The sequence below is a fragment of the Gadus morhua genome, chromosome 12 (genome assembly GCF_902167405.1).
Source record: "Gadus morhua chromosome 12, gadMor3.0, whole genome shotgun sequence".
Taxonomy (NCBI): Eukaryota; Metazoa; Chordata; class Actinopteri; order Gadiformes; family Gadidae; genus Gadus; species Gadus morhua.
In genome coordinates, this window is record NC_044059.1 from 14,643,203 (window position 1) to 14,660,250 (window position 17,048).

At 45.4% G+C, this 17,048-nt stretch overlaps 1 long non-coding RNA gene across 1 annotated transcript; it reads right to left on the bottom strand.

Moving 5' to 3' along the window:
• Nucleotides 1-3,759: 3,759 nt before the first annotated feature.
• LOC115555009 (uncharacterized) lies at nucleotides 3,760-7,501 on the bottom strand. The gene is made up of 2 exons (XR_003978805.1): nucleotides 4,400-7,501; nucleotides 3,760-4,302 (listed from the first exon to the last, which is right to left on the bottom strand). It is a non-coding gene; the product is annotated as an uncharacterized LOC115555009 (long non-coding RNA).
• Nucleotides 7,502-17,048: the final 9,547 nt, after the last annotated feature.

Sequence of the window (17,048 nt, forward strand, 5' to 3'; positions counted from 1 at the left end):
TTTTGAAAAGTCGGACAAACGGACCTTTGGACCAATGGGTTCCGTTTTCGGAACATTGAACCGTCGGCATAGTGGCATGTCGATCTAATGGGAAATATTTCGGACCATTGAGACGTCGGAACCATAGACATCTTATATGGTAGACGTAGCATCGAATGCTACCGCCTACTGGCGCTGACGAGACGCGGGGCTGCCATCTTGGAGGGGTCATCCGCTCCACTCAGTGTAATCCGTTTGGCTGGAGCAATGAACTGTCAGCGCATTTAATTAATCATACCTCACTGAATACCAATGATTTTCATGCGGTTTTTTATATATTATATTAAATTAAATTAGTACATTACATTAACCACTTAATCATCAAATCCCGCCGCCGGGCAAGTTTTCGTTACACCAGCCCTTCCCCCCCAACCCGCTTGGTCAATTTTCGGCATCATACAGTTGAGTGTTATAGTCATGTCATACACCGTTGGAAAGCTTAGAATCTCCGGAATGTCAACCATACGGTGGAATAAATATGTTTAGCGAATATAGATCAAGTATATCCTAGTGTCTTAGGTCAAAATAGCACCCCTCAACCTCCTCCTCCCTTGGTGCATTCTAACTTTATCGTCGTTGTGGATATCCTTAGCAATGCGTTGATAGTTCATGTTCGGTCTTGAAAGTTCATAAGAGTCCGCAGAAATCGAATATCAATATTATTTTAGTCTAATTACATTGTGTATATGCACAAGCCATCTTATACAATGCAGCCGAACAATAGAAAACCGAAACGCTGCAATGTTTTTTAGTAGAAAACTGCGATTCAGGGTTTGAATTCCGCTATTGTCGTCTGATTCATGGAATTCCCCGTGTTTGCCAGGGTCTCACGGTGACATAGAGCCCTCACACATGTCTGTATAACCAATACTTTCTTGTTTACAAGCGTTACAAGCCAATGAGGCGATCACTATCAAAACGGGGCATGTATACTTTGATTGACAGCTACACTTGTGGTTTGAGAAAACAAATGCGCAAGGGGTGTGGTAAACTAGCAGGCTCTTGCCCAGAGTGCGAGTGTGAAGCAAGTGGTTGAATTGCGCGCTCGTGTGTGGTTTTTATTTACTTTTGTGAGTTTGGTTTAATGAACATTTTGAAAGATGCCTAAACGCCCGGAGAAGAAAGGAGGGGGAGGGAATCATGTAAATAGTTATTTTTGTTTATTATCACATTGTTATTGTAATTTTACTTATTTTTGTTTATTTGTACATAGTTATTTATAGTATTTTTAATATTTCAGAAGCAGCTTTTATTGCAACAGTTGTATTTCATTGATTTTCTCTCTTCTCTTTTTCAGGATCCAAGACAAGCAGAATCACATGGCCAGTGCCACCAATTAAATACAGAGGTTTTGTGATGGAAAATCTACATGTTGTATTGTTTTGGTCTATATGAATTTAAGTTTTGTTGCTATTCTGTGTAATTTTATATAGTGTCTGCCTTCTGGGCTCCTTTTGGGTCATTGAAAGTGTGAACGTTCGAGAGTCGTGTGAAGCATTTTATTGCCTGCCTGTACCTATCTTCGTGTGTTGTAAATCAGCCAATCGTAATGCTTTGATGTCCTCAACCCCCTGGCTAACGTCAACGAGACCAGAAGGTCACTCACGGCCGCCGACCCCTCAAATGACATCGGGGGGGGCTTCAATAGAAAAGATTACCATCTGGTAAACAAAGGCTGTTGGTTTTATGGGGGGGACACCCCCTCCAGATGCCAACCCCAGTGAATAAGAACTCATTACTTTCAAACACTCAGGGGACTTCTCCCCAGCGTACCTTCAGAGAATGAAGTAACACGCCAAGAGAAGTTTCCATCTGAGGCCTCAGATTATTATTATTGTATGCCTGTTTTTTATTGTTTGTTGATGCATATTGAGATGTATCTTTGTTAGTACTTTTTAATACAAATATATGCGACCAGCAATTGCCTACAAGTATTGTGTGCTTTTTTGCATCTAAAGATCTCATCTGTCTCAGACGCAATATCTAATAGAGAAATTGCCACGACAGTTTGTACACTGGCGACAGCATCTGAATAATTTCTACGATAATGTCCACTTATTGGGCATCTTGTAAAGCTAAAAGACACAAAATCAAGAAATTAGTGAGGGACACAGAGCAGGACATTCTCTTTGAATATAATTTATCAGCTGCTAATTCCAGTTTTGAAACAACAAATCCAATCACAACCTCTTCTGAGTGCCAGCTAGGTGGTTTCCCAACAAGTGACTTCTCACTAAACAGACCACTAGTCAACAGTGATCAGCAGGATGATATCAACTTGTGCACTGCACAGTCAGATTCAGATTTAGATTGTGAACCAGTGGCTGAGGAAATTGAACCTGAAAGTGACAGTGGCCCTGGCAGTGAGGATGATGAGCCCAGGCGCGTCGTTAGACCTGGGCATTCGGGGCTATAGCCCCGGATCTTTTGGGATCAGCCCCGGATCTCTGCCGTAAAAAACTAAATTAAAAAAAAACTAAAAACGTATGTATAATATATATATAATAATAGCTGCTTTCATACACGTAAGTACTGGCTGCTCTTCTGAATATATGCTGCATCGTTGCAGCAACATTGAAGACGATCGCGTTGAGTTCTGCGGTCTGTTCTGCCTCCATGCTGTCTTCGTCAAACCAAAACAAACCTGAGTGACAGCGGCCGCCCGCACTTATCCCGCCTCCTGCGAATTTACGTAATATCCCTCCCCTTGCAATGCCGGCGCTGGCACTGGCCGCGGGAGCAAGATGTTATTCAAACAAAAATGCATCAATCATTGTTTTATTCTTTCATAACACAATTTCTTTCATTCTTATAAATAAATAAAATAAATACATGTATAAATCTTGCCAACTTTGTGTCGCTAAAAAAATTCTGGTGTTGCTATGGCAACACCCTGGCGCCCGCCACTTCTCAGAGGTCTTCTCAGGGCAAGTACAGTTATAAAATATCGGTGATAAGAGATGGATATAAGAAAATTCTTTGGGAAGAAAATAGCAGAGCAAGAACAAGCGGTGGAGAGTGTGGCATCATCCCCCGCAACCCCTGATGAGAACACTACGATCAGCTCAGGTTTGTGAAAAGCAGCCAGTCGATAGCTTAATTTTGATTGATTAATGCTGGTCTGGTGTTACTACCTCATAGCTAGCATAGTAGCGGCGCCTGTCTTGTCTCTCTAGTGGTCGTCCATTGTAAAACACTACAATCTTTTGAGAAGCAAATGGTTGCAGCCTCTATAGGCTTACTGTGGCACTGATGTGAGTACTGTATGCATGCAATACTACTACTCATAGTAATAATCGGAGAGGGTTGAGAAACAGTGGGTTGACAATCCATTCTAGCTTGGTACCTCATTTTGAAAATCCCCAAAAAAGAAACTACACATAGGACTGTTCTTTCAATTTTTAATACATTGCTTTGGAGGTTTTCAATCTAACATCCCACTGGTTTGATTTTACCTAAGAGAAACAGTGTGACTGTACAGAGTGAGAGAGATGGCTTCAATGGATGACCAGGGATTGGTGGTGGCATTACCCAGGAAGGGCGGCTGTAGTTAACTGCAAGCAACAGAACATGAATAGTGAAGTGGAGGAAGGAGTCGAAATGAGACTTCATTAACAGATTCATGTACAGCTCAGATTTATATAGAGATAAGCTTCTTACACAACTTGCCTACAGCATAAGCAAGTAACAGAAACAGTCTGGGAAGATTATTTTTAACCCTCATTATTTAAATTAAGCTTCAGTGATCTAAAGCAACACAACGTATTGTAACATTCACAATCACATTCATTGTATCATTCAACACACGCCTGCTTGAGATCAAGAGGCAGAGTTTTAAGAATAAGAAAGAAGAAAAAGAAAGACCTGCACACATTCTTGCTGCTCCCACAAATCCTAACATTTCAATCACTTAGGATCTTCCTTAAAATCACAGAGCAAATGAGATCCTGATGGAAATGTTGTGAAATTAAGATTTGTGGGAGGTTTTTAGAATGTGTGCAGGTCTTTCTTTTGTTTCCCTCTGATTAGTTTTTCTTTACCAGGCAAGCACCTGGGTGTGTGCATCTTGCACTTAACTGTATGGATGGATTAGGCAGAAACACGAAGATTGGAGGGCCAAATTGAATTAGCCCGTAAAGCGTCCATCTATCTAGAGCACATTACATGTACATTTTCACCTTTGTACATTTTCAGTTACGGGGAGTGTTGTCCTCAAGCGGCCAACAGTGTCATGTTGACCGTCATGGTTCAAAGACGAGGCACCTGGTTAGAAAGACAAGAGAACAACATGCACTGATCACTGAGCACTGGTGGTCTAATTTAAAATACTCTGTGCAATATTCATTGCACAGACACTTACCATTGACTGTCTTGGTCCTAAAATCCTGTTTGTTGGACCTGTCGTCATTTTTTTTGTTCTCACATGGTCACCTCCGAGATCCTCACCAAAATGTCTATTTTGCACAGCTAGTTGTGTATATTTTCTGGGTCAAAAGGTTACCTGACATGGCTCCTCTACCTTTAGAAGTGCTACTATCACAGCATAGACTGTCCGAGTGTCAGCTTCTAAAACAAGAAAATGAAGGTGATTAGATTAGACATAGAATAACAAATATTTAAGAAGGTTTAATAGTATATAAATGGAGGAGAGGTGCTTACTTTGCTTCTTAATTTTGTTGCATCACAGATGAGCCAGAGAGGAGTGATGAGGGAAGGACAGGAGAGGGCACATTAGGAAGTCCAGACACAGGTCCGAAGCAGGTGAAAGACATCAACTTCCCATCTACCTATTTTGGACTCCAGAAGAGGTCATTCCAAAAGATCTGGTACGAATCATTCAACTGGCTTGAATATTCTGTAGCCAAAAATGCTGCCTTATGTTTTTGCTGTCGGGTGTTCAGCAAACCGGAGAAGAGGGCAAATAAAGATGGCCTGGCCACCACTGGCTATTGTAATTGGAAGAGGGCTCTTGATTCTTTTAGGGAACATGAGAAGACGGCTCTTCACAAGGCTTCCATGATGGCCTGGATAGGTTAAAAGGCAACCAAGGTCCATGGGGATGTAACCGAGCAAATACTTGCTGCTAGTGCAGCGGAGATCAAAGAAAGAAGACTGTATCTCCATCGCGTTGTTTCTGTGATGCTCTTCTTGGCCAAGCAAGGCATTGCATTCAGGGGGCACTGCGAGGGTGAGGGCAGCTCCAACCAAGGAAACTTACTTGAATGCGTTCAGCTGTTGTCCAAATTTGATCCCTTCCTGCAACAGTATAATGCTCCTGCTAATGCCACCTATCTTTCACCTTCCTCCCAAAATGACTTCATTAAGTGTTCCTCGTCACTGCTCACATCAAGGATAAGGGATGAGGTGAGGGAAGCTAAAATGTTTTCCATCATGGCTGATGAGGCCAAGGATGGAAACACTGAGCAGCTTGCTGTTTGTGTCCGTTACGTCTTTCAGGAACGCATAAGGGAGCGATTCCTTTGTTTGAGAAGACTGGGAGGGTATGACGCGGAGAGCATAACAAATGCCCTTGAGGAGGTCCTGGGATCACATGGCATCGACGGTCTCAAAGTTGTTGCCCAGTCATATGATGGCGCAGCGGTGATGAGCGGGTCAGTGCGAGGCGTGCAAACTCGTTTCCGTGAAAAACACCCTGAGGCCATCTACGTGCACTGCTATGCACATGAGCTGAACTTGGTGCTCTGTCATACTTGCAAGGCTATTCCGGAAGCAAGCTTTTTTTTTGACATGCTGGAAAGCCTGTATTCCTGTTTCAGCACCTCGATCAAAAGCCATGATCAGTTGGTGGCTGTGCAGAAAGAGCTGAACATTGAGCGGCGTGAACTGGTCCAGATATCCTCAACGCGATGGTCATGCCAGGTCAACTCAATAAATGCCCTTTTGAGGAATTTCCCTGCAGTAATTGCTAGTCTGCAGATGCTGAATACACCAATAGCAGTGGGGCTTCTCTCTAAATTGTCAAAGAGGACAACAGTATATTTACTGGTGGTTATCCAAAGGCTTTTGGGTATCACAGAGGGTTTCCACAGGTTCCTGCAGGGGACATCCATTGACCTTGCAAGGGCAGTCCAATTCAAGAGTGCCATCCACGACACCTTGGTCAGTCAAAGAACTGAACAGGTGGCTGAGGAACTCTATGAGGTCACAAAGCAGCTCTGCTCTGATCACAACCTTCCCGAGCCCTCTCCTGCTCCAAGGAGAAAGCAGAGGAGAATGGATGATTTTGTTGTGGAGGCGTCTACTGGGTCGGGCTCTGACCTGCTTAACGACTCAGAGTGTCTGAAGCAGGGGCTTTTCTTCCCGTGCATTGATCGGATGATCAATGAACTGGGCCACCGGTTTTCCACTGTTGCGGGAGAGCTAATGGATGGAATCCAGGCATGCCACCCAGCCTCCAAATCCTTCCTCTGTCTGCAGTCACTGGAGAAACTGGCTACACACTACCACATACAGCTGGTCCCAGAAGAGGTCTTGGTGGCAAAGAGCTTCCTGAGCAGGAAGGATCCAGATTCCATCCCGGACACCCTCAGTGTCTTCAAGCTCCTGGACTCTATGATGTTCCCGTCACTGAGGGCCATCTTGCAGGTGGCACTGACTATCCCTGTCAGCAGTTGCAGCTGTGAGCGGTCCTTTAGTGCTCTACGCCGACTTCATACGTGGCTTAGGTCCACTATGGGCCAGGAGAGGCTCAATGAATTGGCAGTACTGTCAATAGAAAGAGAGCTGGTTGGAGATATCACTGAGGATGAGGTCATTGACGAATTTGCAAGGCTCAAATCAAGACGGCACACACTGATTCTCCCCCCTACAGCAAAATAGTGGTAAAATTAAATGTTATTTGTTTGTTAAGTTGTAGGGGCAATGATAAAGCAGTTTGTTAATGCTACACTTTTGTATACATTATTTTTATATATTACGTTCGCATTTCCTAATGCTCCACTAGCTCGTTCTTTTTTCTTACACTGCAATGGTTCAATAAACTGTTCTTCATCTTCAATGTAATGTTTAAATGCAAATTAGAGAACCGTTTCTGCTAAGCACTTTGCCATCAATGTGCAAGTTTTAAATAAATGCATATGGAGTTGGCAATCCCATGGTGCCTGTTTTTACTTTCTGGTGACTATTCCACAGTTACAAGTCTAGTAGCACATGTCTTTACAAAACATTTCAGATGTAAAATGGAATACAGGTCACACAGCTACCAATTCAATATTCAATCCACACATTTAAATAGATGGAATATGTACATTTAGCCTTTCTTCATTTGGTAGCTTTGAATCCGAATACTCACACTTGACTGCTATAAAGTATGCATTTTGTAGTACGCCACAAATATAGCGCGTCCGACCGCGTGCTACCACCACAGTAAACAACGGGGTTCACTACGCTATCCCACAATGCAACCGGAGTTTGGTAACGAACGAAGAAGAGATGGCTGACCCGACACCACCAGAAAGACGTCGTAGAAAGCGGCGGAAAAAAAAAAAAAAAATAGTAAAGCAAGTAATTAGGTAAAAAGAGACATTTTTAATTTAATAGCAACGATTACAAGACGGAAAACAGGTAACTTATCAAGGTAATTTTGCCGGCATCTGAGGGGAGATACGTCATCTCCAAACATCCGGTGGAGTTTCGGCGATGTTCGGAAGCGTTCGGAGGCGTGCTACGCATAGCTGTAGTACTGTCAAGTAGTAGAAATGCTATCACCACTCTCTGGTTTCACGCGAGTGTTTCCCTTCTGGTTACAGGTCGCACGATAGCGCATATAATTTAATGTAAGCGAGTGTTTACTTCCTGGTTGCAGGTCGCGCAATAGCACCTATGCAATTGAAGGGAAAAACGGTCTGTCTAGTTACTGGACCAGATGAAATGAGACGGAGAGGTAATAAAGTCTGTCGGCACGAGGACCTTGGATTTATTAAGTAAAGTGGCAACGGTTATACAGAGTCATAAAGCGTGAAAAATCGAATATGTCTAAGTCCCTAATCAGCGCTGATGGTTCGTCCGGAGCTTCGCCTCCGTGGAAGGTCTGCTTCAGAAGAAGGTGAAGAGTCCCTGTGTGATACAGTTTTATGCTGTATCCTCCTCTCGATGAGGTGTGTGCGTTTGAGGTGTGTGTGGTTCTGTGTGTTTTTGCTTGGCCTTGGCTCCCAGGCCCTGCTGTGTATGCCTCCTAACGGGGGAGAGCTCCTCGTGTCTCCGGTGTGATAAATTGAACCGGGGAGTGCCCCCCCGAAATGTGGCTTCTCAGGCCCTGGTGTGGGCAGGGGTATCTCTTGGTTCCTCCTAACGGGGAAGAGCTCTCAAAATGTCTCCTGTGTGGTAAATTAAACCGGGGAGTGCCCCCCGAACTGTCTCGTGTGTGATAATTTAATGTGGCTCTCAGGCCCTTGGTATGGGCAGGTAACGGGGGAGAGCTTCAAAGTGTCTCCTGTGTGATAAATTAATGTGGCTCTCCCGTTCTTGAGGATGACTGGTGCATTGTCTGAGTGTCCACCATCTGCCAGCCTGGGAAATGGGGCCTTCGGCTCCGGCCTTGACCTGACTATATATTATCATGTTTGTGTTCGTTGGGTTAGAGCAAGAGTTGACTATATTGTAATGTGTCTGCCATGTGATGTGCTCATCAGGCTAGGGAAGGAGTTAGCTATATTTATAATGTACATGTGATGTACTCAGCAGGTTATTTTGCCCAACACAAGCGAGTGTTCGCATCTCATGCGATCTTAAAGAGAACATGACGTGAACAGTTTAGGAATGCATATTCCGTGAAAACATTAGAACTCTGAAATGCTGAATAAATATAAAGCATGTTTTTATCTGTAACATAAACGTAAACCTACACTGACAACAAGTAATAACTTAAAAATGAAACATAAAAGCAGATTACTACTTACTTGCCGTTGCCTGGCTGGGGGAGAAAGGTCCGTCGGAGCAGCGATGGCTTCTTGACATCGGGTAGGTGCATGCAGGCTATATAGGCTATTCTAATGTCTCGTTTTTACTGCTGGCGCTCGGCATAGGCGACCTATGTGTTGGGGGCGCCCTTAATTAATTAATTGAATAATTAATTAAATAATTAATTAAATAATTAATTAAGATACCGTAGCACGCAGGAGTCAGGACGGTGCTCCCCCCGGGCTAAAGCCCCGGATGTTTTCAATTGCTAACGACGCGCCTGGATGAGCCTAATGAAGACTTCTTAAAGAGCCCATGCCATTAAAATCACATTTTTCCTATTGTTTGTTAAATAACATAGGTCTGAATAAGTTTGTGAGCTGTGGTAAGTTTGAAATCTATGCAGTTTGTCTGCTGAATGCAATAGGCAATGAAAGGAAAAAGGCAGAAGAAATGAGCCGATCTGGATAAGGTGACACTTTGACGTAGCGTTGTCAAATTATTATTCATGGCCCTGCCCACTTGGTTGGTTCGTAACCACCCACAAGAATTCTGAAGGAGTCGTGATTGAGCTAGTGCTAAATGCTAATACGTGTACGGTAGTTGCTTAGTTCGTAGTAACAGGCTAGTTACAGAATTTTGAATGCAATGGCAGAACGACATCGAACTACATGAACTGCGACATGCTGCCTGCCGCCGGTTGCCGCGAGGCACCACCGCCGCGAAGCACCACCGCCCGGCAGCGGGCAGCCGGGCGGTGGTGCCTCGCGCCGGCAGCAGGCAGCAGGCAGCGCAGGGTTCTGTCTACTACAGATTGATGTGGAAGTGGAAGAACCAGAGAAGTCGGAGAACCCGACGAAGTCCTTTGTGATTCATTATATCGTCTGGACGTGCACACAGCTTTTGGCCGTGATAATATGTATTATTTGATATAGATATCTATGTATTATATGATATTATTTAGATATAGAGCTCCAGGACTGTAACGCAAGTGTTGTACACTTCCTTGTTATTTGGATAACCGTTCTGCTGTTGGTGTGATGGCGCATAACACGTCGGACTCTCATCTATGGTATTTCTACAACTAGACCCGTAGTGGGGGTTATCTCAGCCATGGTTGAGAATGAATTGGGGGAAAGGAACTTTGGCTTTGACTCCCTGAAGTCATGAACCACGACATGGAGGAGAAAGGGATTGTTGACCGCGGTCGTCTCCCGCCGGAGCCTCGCTGCCGATGGACCACCGCCTCGGCTTCAGGATGCGGTGATTAGCGCTGACCGCTGCCGAGGCGGTGATTAGCGCTGACCGCTGCCGAGGCGGCGGGAAGCAGGGCTCAAGCGGGATACATTCGCGGCCAACAATCCCTTTCTCCTCCATGTCGTGGTTCATGTAGCCTACTTCAGGGAGTCAAAGCCAAAGTTCCTTTCCCCCAATTCATTCTCAACCATGGCTGAGATAACCCCCACTACGAGTCTCGTTGTAGAAATACCAGAGACGAGAGTCCTACGTGTTATGCGCCATCACACCAACAGCAGAACGGTTATCCAAATAACAAGGAAGTGTACAACACTTGCGTTACAGTCCTGGAGCTCTGCTCTATATCTAAATAATATCATATAATACATAGATATCTATATCAAATAATACATATTATCACGGCCAAAAGCTGTGTCCGCGTCCAGACGATATAATGAATCACAAAGGACTTCGTCGGGTTCTCCGACGTCTCTGGTTCTTCCACTTCCACATCAATCTGAAGTAGACGCGGTCGTTTGAGATTCATAATAACCTATCGTCTGGAGGCTCACACAGCTTTTGGCCGTGATAATATATATTATATGATATAGATATCTGTATAATATGGGTTTCTAAGAGCCATTGCGATACATCCACCGTAAACAGAGCGCATGGTACTGTCAGTGGCTACAAGCTGCTCAGGGCCACACCCCCACCCCCCCCCCTTGACACGCCCACCGTATACAGAGCGCATGGTAGTGGCTACAAGCTGCTCAGGGCCACACCTCCACCCCCCTCCTTGACCTGCCTTGACACGCCCACCGAAACAGCGCGTTTGGGGGAAGCTCAATGTGCGACTGTTTCGGAGTGACTGTAACTCTGCACCACGGCTGAATTTCGGGGACGTCTTTGAATACTGTGTTTGTGGCCCACTAATACCTATATTAAAGCATCATAAAATAGAAGGCATGGGATCTTTAAAAACAAGCTTAAAATATTGGGCCACATCCTATTCTGTGTCTCTTGTTGCACTGTCCTCTTTGCTCTCCATCTTAAGGGTGTTTCATCCCACCCTTCCCAAAGATGCAAGAACCTTACGGAGTACTTTCACGCTTGCAATGTTTGAGTTTACCGGCAATTCTCCCATAAAGACTCGATCACTGATAAGTATGAACAGGATTTATTTAAATAACGACATGGGAATATTTTGCATGGTAAATCTTTGGCATGAGCCCCGTCACTGATCCAGGGTGACGTGCGGACTCGGCGTATCCTGCCAGGACTAGCAGGGGCGGAGCCTTCCCCTGGACAAGTAGACTGAGGCCGACCTGGTGGTGGTGGGGTGGATGGAGGTGCGTCGAACGAAGACCTGAGCAGCAAAGACATATGTTAGACTACTCTTTATAGAGCAGGTGTAGGCAGGTGATTGGTAGCTGGTGATTGGCGGCCAGCCGCGCGTGATTTGAGTCCTCCTGGTAGAACTACCAGCAAGCTTACATTTCTCCCATAAAGACTCGATCACTGATAAGTATGAACAGGATTTATTTAAATAACGACATGGGAATATTTTGCATGGTAAATCTTTGGCATGAGCCCCGTCACTGATCCAGGGTGACGTGCGGACTCGGCGTATCCTGCCAGGACTAGCAGGGGCGGAGCCTTCCCCAAAAGAGAGGACGTAGGCCTACGCCGGAAATAGGTGATTACTCGGCATGTCCTGCCGGGACTGGCAGGGGCGGAGCCGACCCCAAAAATAGAATAGCGAAAGGGGGTAATGAGACCATACATACCCGCGTAGAAGAAGTGGACAAGGATCTATACTGCTTCTGGAAGATAAAAGGCATACCCAATATACGACATATTAAGAGTCAATCATACATACCGTAAAACGATAAGCTTAAGACCGTCAGCAAGATCGATGAATCACGTAAAAGCAGTTGACTTAAAATACCTCAGCGAGATCAATTAAAATTTAGAGCACTCTGCAGCTGTTACGCAGCGAGCCACGAGTGCTTTCGTGCTGTACCAACTGCCGTGGTCGATTCACTCTCCGGGGTCGCTGCGTGACCTGAGTGCTTTCGCGTTGAACCACCGATGTGGTCAACGAACTCACGAGTGCCCTTGATGTGCCACCGACGTGGTCACGCACTCACCGGTATTGCTGCAGCAAATATTGTGAACTTCCATGTTGAACACCGACGTGATCAATGAACTCACGAGTGCCCTTGCTGTGCCACTGACGTGGTCACGCACTCACCGGTGTTGCTGCAGCAAATATTGTGTACTTCCGTGTTAAACACTGACGTGTTCAATGAACTCCGAGTGCCCTGCACTTGAGTGTTTGATATTATGCCACCGACGTGGTAATTAAAGGTGCATGTGCCCGAGTTGTGCCCACCGACGTGGTCAACGCACTACCGGGGTTGCTGCAGCGAACGTGGAGTTCTGTGTTGTACCGCACCGACGTGCGCAACGAACTCACGAGTGCTTGAGTTGTTCCCACCGACGTGGGCAACGCACTCACCGGGGTTGCTGCAACGAACGTAGAGTTCTGTGTTGTGCCGCACCGACGTGCGCAACAAACTCACGAGTGCTTGAGTTGTTCCCACCGACGTGAGCAACGCACTCACCGGGGTTACTGCAGTCAAACCATGAGTATTAGATAACGTTCCACCGACGTGGTCATACTCACGAGTGCCCGAGTTGTTACCACCGACGTGGTCAACGCACTCACCGGGGTTGCCGCTGCAACCTTGAGTTTTATTTTCCTATGTTACGCCACTGACGTGACAGCGAACTCAAGAGTGTTTTCTAGATGATCCACCGACGTGGTCACACTCGCCGGGGTTGCTGCAGGTTAACCTGAGTTATGAAACCGAATTTGCTTTATCAATTTAGTACCTGATAACCAACACCGCCGGTAGTTGCAAATAGTGTTGCTTTTGGCAATGAAAATTATGACTAAGAGTCGTCATCAACAAACCTTTATCGCGTGAGAAAAACGAGACTGGACGCAACGTGGATGCTGGGCATGTGACAATAGCAGTGATTAAATGCATAGTACAATATAGTTGGCGAATAAAACAAGACTAAAAGTGTTTTACGAAAATAAGACTGCTAAAATGTCTCTTCATTTTCGTTGACCTAATCTAGGCGATAAAGACTTATAACGTTATTTTGTTCAACTGGAACTTCAACTGTTCCAGACATAACATCAATTTTCAACCATTTACCTTATTTAACAAAATTACGCACTTGTAACTTCGATAATATCTAAATGGAATTACAATAACACTGGAAAGAGTATGAATGCAACTAAAACTAATAAAAACTAAAATGACAGCTTGACACAAGACTAGACCAACACTAGAAAGGAAACAGGCCACCAAAAACAGCTATGGTTGCAAACGTGTAAAACCTGTCTTAACCGACGTTAGAGAGCATCGTGTGCGCTTGAAGAAAGAACCTTGAATTCGACCGGATGTAGGACGTCGAGTTCTGTGTTGTACCACACAGACGTGTGCAACGAACTCACGACTAGTGCCCGAGTTGTGCCCCAGTTGTGCGTTGACGTGGTCAACGCACTCACCGGGGTTACTACAGTCAACCATGAGTAATAGATAACGTGCCGCCGACGTGGTCATAGTCACGAGTGCCCGAGTTGTTACCGCTGCGCTTTGGTCAACGCACTCACCGGGGTCGCCGCTGCGAACCTTGAGTTTTATTTTTTCCATGATATGCCACCAACGTGACACCGAACTCAAAGAGTGTTTTCTAGATGATCCACCGACGTGGTCGAACTTGCCGGGGTTGCTGCAGGTTAACCTTGAGCTATATAGCCGAATTTTGCTTTATGAGTTTAGTACCTGATAACCACCACCACCAGTAGTTGCAAATAGTGTTGCTTTTGACACCGAAAATTATGACTAAATGTCGTCATCAACAAACCTTTATCGCGTTAGGAAAACAATGCTGGTCATATGACAATAACTATAATTAAATACGTAGTGCAATGTTGTTGGCGAATACAAACGAGACTGAAAGTGTTTTACAAAATAAGACTGCTAAAATGTCTTCATTTCCGTTGACCTAAACTAGGCGATAAACTGTAATAACGTTTTGTCCAAACGGAACCTCAACTGTTTAAGACATAACATCAATTTTCGACCGTTTACCTTATTTAACAAATCTACGCACTTGTATCTTTGATAATACCTAAACGGAATTTCAATATGTTGCATATTCTTGAAGAAAGTTGTCCAATCCCGGGATGCTTTTAACTGACTTCATTTATTATAAAGTCGGCATGTTTCGGTATGGTAACTGAAGCTTAACGGAGGGACTTGTATCTAACGCGTGTGAGGAAAATACCGTGATCTACTTCAAGCCCCCGGGCTTAGGCCCGGGGTGGCTCTCTGCCGTCTACCTATTGATCTCTGGCCTCTCGAGTTCGAAACCACCCGCTAGAGAGGACGTCAAGTGGGCGTGGCCGGGGTGACGTAAAGGCTTCGGCTCCTTCTGTGATGGAGCAGCCTTCAATAAGGTCTTGCTCCCCTTGTGGCTATGTGAGAGAAATGCAGCTTCTTAAAATACTTATCACATATCACTAGAAAGAGTATGAACGTGTCTAAACTAATAAAAACAAAAGTGACACCTTGACACAAAGACTAAAACTAGAATGGAAACAGGCCGCCAAAAACAGCTGTAGTAGCAAACGTGATAAACCTGCCTTAACCGACGTTAGAGCATCGTGTGCGCTTGAAGGAAGAACCATGAATTCGACCGGATGTAGGATTCGTAAGCTGTGGAAGACCGCCTTCCCAGCCGTTTGATAGACGCGACCGGCAACCCTTGTTCAGCGGCTGTGGTTGCCGCTCCAATCCGGAAGGAGTGGCCAATGTAGAGGGGAGATGGTGGGCCGCACCCTTCTACCACCGTCGCGAGATTGACTCTGAACCACCCTTTAGTCATTGGCAGGCCGCAAATAAACAGGTGATTCGGGGACGTGCGTTGCCGAAGCTTGAGATAAAGGAACATGGAAGCGTAAGGACAGAGAGTTGTTGATTCTTGAAATGATAATAGTAACAGCTGCTCCTAGGCTATCGCTTTTAGATGAAAAATGCCTTGCAGAGAAGGTGACATCAGCGAAAGTCAGGCCCCGTGTAGGGGAAAAAGTCTGAGTAGGAGACGTGTACGCATTTGCGCATAAACCCGAGAACGCCTAAACCCGTAGAACGCATGAACCCGTAGAACGCATGACCCGGTAGAACACATGAACCCGTAGAACGCTGTGAGAAACACTGACTCGAGTAATATGTTAAAATAAGGATGAAAAACTCCCAGAGAGAGCACGCCAATCTATTCAAAATATCGAGTGAGTTGGAGTGGCCAACACACATAAATAATTGTAATACACCAAAATTGTTAACTGACATACATGGCTAAACAAGCAAATGAAAAATTAAATACCCCGTGTAGGGGAAAAAGTCTGAGTAGGAGACGTGTACGCATGAACCCGAGAACGCATGAACCCGTAGAACTGAGAAAACACCGTCTCGAGTAATATGTTAAAATAAGGATGAAATCTCCCAGCTCTGAGAGAGAACACTAATCTTTTTGAAATATCGAGTGAGTTGGAGTGGCCTACACGCGTAAATAATTGTAATAGGCCTACACCAACATTGTTAACTGTCATACGTAGCTAAACGAGCAAATGAAAAATTAAATACCAACGCGACTGAAGCTATTAACAATAAGACTATAAATAATTTATAAAATGATACCATAATGTACCTGTTCTTTGTCTTTGGATCTTTTGATAAATTGAACGATATGTGAATCGCATTGCGAGCAGAGGAACCTGAGCGTTAGTGAGCAGCAGCTGAACCAATCTAAAAGGCCCTTCGTCAATAAAAACCTTTTAGTAATAATCAGTTACCACAGTGCCTAAAACCCATCAACTTCATTCATGTTAAAGTGAAGGGAAAAACCTCAGACACAAGGAGTTAACCGAACAGTGCACGGTATAAAGATAATTATGAACCTTTGATTGCGAACGTAGAGTTCTGTGTTGTACCACACCGACGTGTGCAACGAACTCAACGAATTCAACCGGATGTAAAATCCGTATGCTGTGGAAGACCACCTTCCCAGCCGTTTTGACGCCGCTTTGTTATCGCAAAACATGGTTATACGTTAACGCCGCCATGCTTTGCCCCACAGAACGCTAGCTGCTACGATAGGGTAAAGCTCGAACAGCGCAGACGACTCTGACCCGAGGTCGAACGTACCAGCTTCGACTGGCCATCCCTCAGCAACCATTGCCCTTGGAAGAAACCCCCTAACCCAACCGAGGGAGCCGCATCCTGAAGCTGGACTGGTAGAGCTGTAAGAGAAAATACGCTGCGGGGGCTAACGCGGGGACTGCAGTAGCCATGGTAGCAGGGCACGTGCCAGGTGCGTAGCCTGTGAAGGCGGAGGAAGCCGAGCCTGATGGTTGCTGGAAGTAGAAAGGCGCCGTGGCGACCGACGACAGCGGGTTGGGGGCCTGGACCCGTCCGGGAGTTCCGCATGGCGTTTCGACGGCGTCCATCCTGGCGCCAATGCTTTGCACCAACTCGGCGAGGGTTTGTGGAACCAGGCGGATGTCCGTGTTGGGAACTTGTTGGTGGTGTTGTTGAGGATACCGGGGACCGAAAAGAACGGCTTTCTGCGCTCGCTTGCCGGGACCAGAAGTAGTAGGCCGACCAGCACGAATCCGAAGTTATGACCTCTTGGTGTGTATTAACCGACGTAGCAACTAAGCGACGAGATATTCGAGATAATCAGAAGCACAGTAAAGCAGCAGCATGCGT